Raw genomic sequence first — 7,241 nt, 5'->3', positions numbered from 1 at the left:
GAAATCGATGCTGAATTCTCCCAGCTGCACAAACACTAGGCCTATTAAATATGATATTCACTGATTATATATGCACCACCTCTGGGAAGCTGGACATACACAGATTCACATAGTATATTCTTATTGTGAAACTTAGTAAAGGCACTAGCAAATGTAAATGATTGGGTGCTGTACACCACAAGAATGAAAAGTTATATTAAACTTATTGGGGTAATATATGCAATTTTCCTATAAAATACTATAAAGATGATGTTTTGTGAAAATGAATTTAATTTCGTTGAAAACAGTACAAGTATGTTCAAAAATACAGCAAATAACTTACATCACCTGAAAGCTGAATAAATAAGCTTTCCATTGGTGAATGGACAATATAGGACGATATTTGGTCAAGATACAACTATTTTCAAATCTGGAATCTGAGGGTGAAAAAATCTTTATTTTCAAATATTTAGACAATCCCCTTTAAAAGTGTCCAAATAAAGTCCTTAGCAATGCATATTACTAATCAGAAATAAAATTTTAATATATTTACGGTAGAAAATTTACAAAATATCCTCATGGAACATGATCCTTAGTTATTATCCTAATGATTTTTGGCATAAAAGAAAAATCAATAATTTTAACCCACACAATGTATTGTTGGCTATTGCTACAAAAATTGCTAAAATGTGTGATGATACCCGTGACTTAAGACTGTGGTCCAAGGTCATATATGCAAAATTCTACAAATAATATTGTAAAAGAATTGTTTTGTTTTAGAATAAATTTTAAAATGTAATTTATTCCTGTGATGGCAAAGCTGATTTTTCTGCAGTCATTACAATCCTTCAAACATCATTATTATTCTGATTTAGTGCTCATTTGGTGCTCATTATTCCAAACGTTTAAAAGTTATGTGCAAGTTATGAATTCTATCAAATATGCCAGCCACTGAAATGATTCCCATAATCCCTGAAACACTGTCAACATATTTTTATGGGAAAATTCTAACAACCACACCTGCTATTTAACTATTTTTCTTATTACAGTGTAGGCAAAGGAACACAATGTTGCCAGCAAAGCCCAGAGACACTTGGGATCATGATTCAGCCCACAGCAGAACCCAGTCATCTCCTCCAGCATCACAGCCACAGCCGACAGTGTTTACTGCAGATGAAATCTAGCCTCCAGTGCTCTGTCTACAGGTCTCTGGCATTTTGCTTGTTTACGTTTAGATAAGAGCTACATGCTACATTCCTACGGTGTTGGTACAGTGTTACACTTTTTGTATATTTTAATGATTAAAGCCTTGTTGGTTGTTCTCAGAGCATTAAAAAAAACAGGACTGGAAATGTATATCCATATTCACAAATGATTTATGATTTGCCAACCATTCAGTTCAGTTTAGTCTTGCAGTTCATTTTATTTATAACATTTCTGATTGAGTAATATCAGAAAATTGGGGTTTATACAGAAATATAAGCGTTTCCAAGCCTGTAAACTGTCCTGGACAAATGAAGGTCATTGAGCTATTGATTTGCATATGTACACAAGACGATAAACAGTTTGCCCTTCAACAGAGCAAATTGACCATCAGACACATACTTACAAACACCCTATGGAAAAATATGATATTAAAATTTTATTAAAAAATATTAATATTGATTATAAATAAATGTTATATATATGATATATATGATTTGGTGCTCAGTAAACATTTTTTATTATTTTCAGTGTTGAAAACAGTTGTTTAATAAATGTTTTTAGGATTCCTTGTTGAATAGAAAGTTTGAAAGAAATGCTTTACTTTAAATAGAAACCTTTCGTAACATTACAAATGTGTTAGTTTTGATAAATTTTTCATCAAAATGTGTAGGGACTGCTTAATTTTATACAATGTATATAAAATCTTTAAAATAATTTTGATAATAGACGTCTTACTAATTATACAAATAATTATAATACATTGTATTCAACAAATTCTTATCTAATTTCTCTCTTCTGTCTCTTTCCATTATTATGCATGTTTTTTTCTTTCTGGGTGACTAAGCAAAAGTAGTAAATCACACATATACAATATCTGTACATATAAACATTCCACGTATTTAAAATCAAATTGACAACTGCATCATAAATGATGGAGGCCTAATACATTTCACCAGCTTTTTTTCACATGCCTAAAGCAAATAAGTAAGAAATCTTGCTTTGACACCGACTGTATTTCAGAGGAACCTGGAGAATGAAGTCTTGATGGGGGTTGGGAATATCTTTGCTGTTTGCACATACCTTGAATTCTTCAGGTGTTGTCAGCATGGCCCTTGCGGTAATTATCACCCCGTTGAAGCCTGGCTCAATTCCCTACCTGCTATTTAGGACGTCTTCCTTTGAAGGAAATACCTTTTTTTGGAAAGAAAGATCATGCATTGTTACCTCTAGGTTGCACACATTCAGCTTTTGTTGTAAGGATTTCCATATGTTGTTGCAAAGATTTTGTTTGACACAAACAGGACACAGCAATGATATATTTCCAGTGTAACCATTGGCAAATGCGATCAAATTCTGAGTTCGGTGACATCTGCAGTGCAGGGCTGGGAGATTCACAGACCTGATTTATGCAACTATCTTCGCTCAAGGCTGAGGGCCAGAGGAGTAATGTTGGCCCAGCAGACATCCCACAGTCCAAGATATGTGATGTAATTTACCCAAAGTTCACACACATACACAAACACAAACACAAACACACACTAGAGAAAAGGTCTCAATTGCTGCCAATTATTCATAGCACACTCACACATTATAGTGATGCTCAAAGGTGACCGAAGCAAAGCTCAATGCAGCAATGCAATATGAGCTATTACTGAGCCGTCACGTATTCAGCTTCATTTCCTAGCTTGAAACTCATTTCGTATACATATATAATGCAAACTAGATGCATGTACGCAACATAGCACGAGAACCAAATCATCAGGGAGTGATTCAATTCAATGCATCATTGCATGGACCTTTTGTAATTTCGTCTCTCATACTTCCGCCTGTCTGCAGCAGGTTGGTGGAGTCTGGGAACGCCCCCCCCCCCCCCCCCCCCCTTTGTTACCAGCTCAGTCTCCAGCACTGTGGATGGTGAAGGCAGGGGATTGTGTGCAGATGTGCTTGGAGAGTGGCCAGACGCTTTGCCCTGAGAGAACATGTGGTCTGGGACTGTTTACGCTGGCACTGTCTCAAATCAACCCCCACACAACATGCTAGGCCTCACAGGACAACACACACACACACACACACAGATCTCTTTCCCCCACTGCTGCTCAGGAGCCGTTCTGCTAACTGAGCGACATCAATCTTCATGTCAATTGTTGAACGTGAGGTGCATCCATTCATCAAAATAAAGCAAATATATTTTAAGTAATAACTTACTTTTGTTAAAGTTGGCATGCAATGAAAATTAACCTTATTTTCTAAATGTATATTATACGTCTTATTGTGTTTAAATGTTTTCTTGAGATTGTAAGTTTTATTCAGTATATCACAACTGGATCTTCTCTCTGGTGACGTGCAGAACTTCTCCAATCACATCATTTAGTCCACCCCCCCCCACCCACACACACATTTTATAATCCAATCAACAAATGAAGGATTGAACCAAGAAATAAGATTTCAGACAATGGAGAGGAAGGTTTTCTGTGAATAATGACTTTAATTTCTTTCTGTTCCTTGCACAAGTCTACTATTTGACTTGACAAGAATATAAAGATGTATTATGGTATTTGGGGGATTTTTTTTCCTTGGATTTTTGTCCCTTTTGTAGCTTGGCAGCCTCTGGTTACCATTCACATTCATTATCTGGATACATAGTGAACATCCTCCTTAAAGGAATCATTCACCCCAAAATTATAATTAGCTGAAAATGTACTCAGCCTCAGGCCATTCATAATGTAGATAAGATAGTTTTTTCATCAGAACAAATTTGGAGAAATGTAGCATTAAACCACTTGCTCACCAATGGACCCTCTGCAGTGAATGGGTGCCGTTAAACAGCTGATAAATACATCTCAGTAATCCACAAGTATCCCACATGACTCAAGTCCTTCAATCTTGTAAAGTAAAAAGCTTCATGTTTGTAAGAAATAAATCCATCATATAGGAGTTTTACATCTTGGATGGTCAGAGAGTGAGTACATTTTCAGCAATTTTTTATTTCTGTGTGAACTATTCTTTTAAAATCTTGTGTGTGTGTGTGTGTGTGTGTGTTTGAAAAAAAAACCACGAGGGTTCAGCCTTATTTTTGTGTGATCTATTTCCCTTTAATGAAACTCTTGGATGGAAGCAGATTTTTGTTTGCAGTTTTGATGCAGGATGGCATAATAACCCACAGATTCATATGGCTCAAGATGACAAATCTAATGGCTCACTTGAAACTGAAAAAAGAGCACTTGCTTTACCCAAATTGGCGGCCAAATCTTGCGCTGGGTGTGTTTCAGAGACAGTTGAATGCACAGATTGTCACAGATGCCTAGGGGGAGGAGGTCATTAAGCATGGATGGTTGTCATGCTGTGTCAGACGAAGAGCTTGTTGGATTTATACCCCAATGTACAATGAGCTTTATCACCACCCCCAAGCTTTTCTCCCAGTGAGACATGGGGAATGAGGGTAGATACATGTTGAGGCACGTGGACAGCCAGACATCCCTGCTACACTACTCCCAGATGCTCCACATAGCCGGAATGCTGTTCTCCTTCCACAACATCTGCCGGCTGCACATCATCCCAAAAGATCCACAGGAATGGATGTCCCCACATCACAGACTGAGTCTCTTGTCTTGACCTCTCTATGGATTGCAGATGTCATTCAGATGAAGAATTTGTTTTTCTTCAGTAGGACTTTTTAATGGGTTTGGCTTAACCCATGTTAAAAAGACACCAAAGTTATTTACCAAGATTAAAAAAGCTCAAAGTACAAAACGCACCAAATAAAACCGGGAAATGATCAAAAAAATAAAATAAATGTGGCAAATTTAGCAGTGATTACGTACTTTCATTAAACACTGACTCACATGTGTTAGGTGACATCATTTGATCTATTAGATCATTTCAATGGTCCTTCTTTAAAGAGAAGTCTATGCTGTAAACCATGAATCACTGCAATTACAGTATATTAGGCTTGGGTGGGAGATGTTAAATCTCCAAGAACTGTGTGGTATCTTGTTCAATATATAACAGTGGGGTTTATTAGAGAGGGTGGAGGACAAAAACCCTGAAATGAGAAAATGTGCACTAGCTGGAGAAAAAAGCGCAAAGACTGGTGTCTAGTGCCACCCAGAGGACAGCGCACTTTAATGGAAAAAATGAGGTATCATGTATTAACTTTTGGGAGCAGTCTTATTGTAGCAGTATTTGTAAATTTATATAATATATTATATTACAGTATTCATTATTATTTAGAATTTTTATCATTTCAGTTTTTAACCTGATTTGTGTATTGGTCATATTATGATTGATTTATATTTATTTCCATTTTAGTTTTGTAGACCTACTTTAACTCAAACTTCTTATATTCCAGTTAGTAACTAATATAATACTTTTAATTTTCATTAATGATTTTTTTAAATATTTATTTTATTTTATTTTCAGGTTCATTTTAATTAATGGAAACTTTGTAATATATTACAATTTTGGGTAACAATAACAACATTTGTTGTGAGGAGCATGGGGAAAGTTATTTTTTAAAACTAAATTTTAAAATGATAAAAACATCCTATAAAAATTAAATACATACGTTTATTTACATTTTAATATAATGATTATTACATTTAATCGATTTAATAATTCTTTTTAAATTATATATATTTAATACATTGTCTTAAATGATTAAATGCAAATTTAATTAGGTTATTTAAGTAATTTATTTATTACCTATTTATAAGTGCCTGAATGCTTTAATAATGTGGCAATTTTGTAAAGCCCAGATAATTTCTGAAACTGTACAGGAATAATTAATTTAGATAATAACATTAAAAAATAAATAATTAAATTAGCCTTCAGTAAGACTGATTGTGACTGTATTGTGGCATAATAAAATATCTCAGTTAGGATCAGACCCTGCATGGACTGATCCATGAGCTTGCAGTCGGTATCTCTGTTTCCTCTCTGACCCTACCAAGTGACACTTTTATCAAAAACATAGGTTATGCAGATGTTGCATTTTACTCTGGTTAGATGTTCCACCATAGGCATCTACCATGAAGAAATTATTTCTTTTTAATCACTCTCTTCGTGGTTTGTTCTAAGTCTAAATGAATAAAAGAGTACAATATATATAAAAGGGTAGATTCAGAGATGTATCATCTGAGCTGTCTATCCAGGAATTGTTTTGAACAAAATAAACTTCCTCCAGGATGAAAGACATGTGGATTTAAGACATGAAGAAGGCACAAAATGAAACTCCCATCTTATTATTGCTACTGATATACAAATGCTAATTTTCTTAGAATGAGAACAGTTTTCACTCATTAAGTTTTTTAATACTATATCTAGTCTATCTATAACGACCAAGCAAATGAGAACCAACTTATGCAATAACCTTTATTGACCACTAGATGGACCCATGTGACTTTAAGATAAGAGACAAAAGAACTCGTACCTGAAAATGAACAAAGGAAGAAACGGGGAAACCAATAGCCAACCTTAATTATTACACAGCTACTCTTTGTATTAATTAATACACTTCAATTTATTACATATCAATCTAGTGTGCATTAATAATTGATCAAAGCCCAAATTTTTTAAAATAGCAATAGGGCAATCCTAGCCACCTAAACTTCCTTCAGAACTGTCCATGACCAATAATAATAATAATAATAATATTACACATTTTGCATTATTCTTAAGTAGTTTTTTGTTGTTATCCTTGATTCGTAATGTTATTATATTAGAATAAAAATTTACAATATAAAGTAATACGCCTGTAAGTATTACAAGACCTGAATTTTAAAACGTCTTTATTTATTAGCAACAGCTATCTAGCCAAAAGCAATTCCTCATAAGCAAGTCAACTAATACAAATTAATTAAGCCTACTTTGAGTCAAAATTATAGAGCCAAGATGGCTGCGTGGCTGGATCAGTTTCTACCGACTGAGGGGGAAAACAAATGGTCAGCCGTAAGCTGGGCCGCGCATGCGCAGGAGCCCAGTGCCGCGTAGGGCTTTCAGATTTTTTCACTCCTGTCGAGGTGGATGACGTCATGCAGCAGCCCAGTAGAGGCTCCACA

The sequence above is a fragment of the Carassius carassius genome, chromosome 37, assembly GCF_963082965.1.
Source record: "Carassius carassius chromosome 37, fCarCar2.1, whole genome shotgun sequence".
Taxonomy (NCBI): domain Eukaryota; kingdom Metazoa; phylum Chordata; class Actinopteri; order Cypriniformes; family Cyprinidae; genus Carassius; species Carassius carassius.
Note: the sequence above shows the minus strand (reverse complement) of the source record.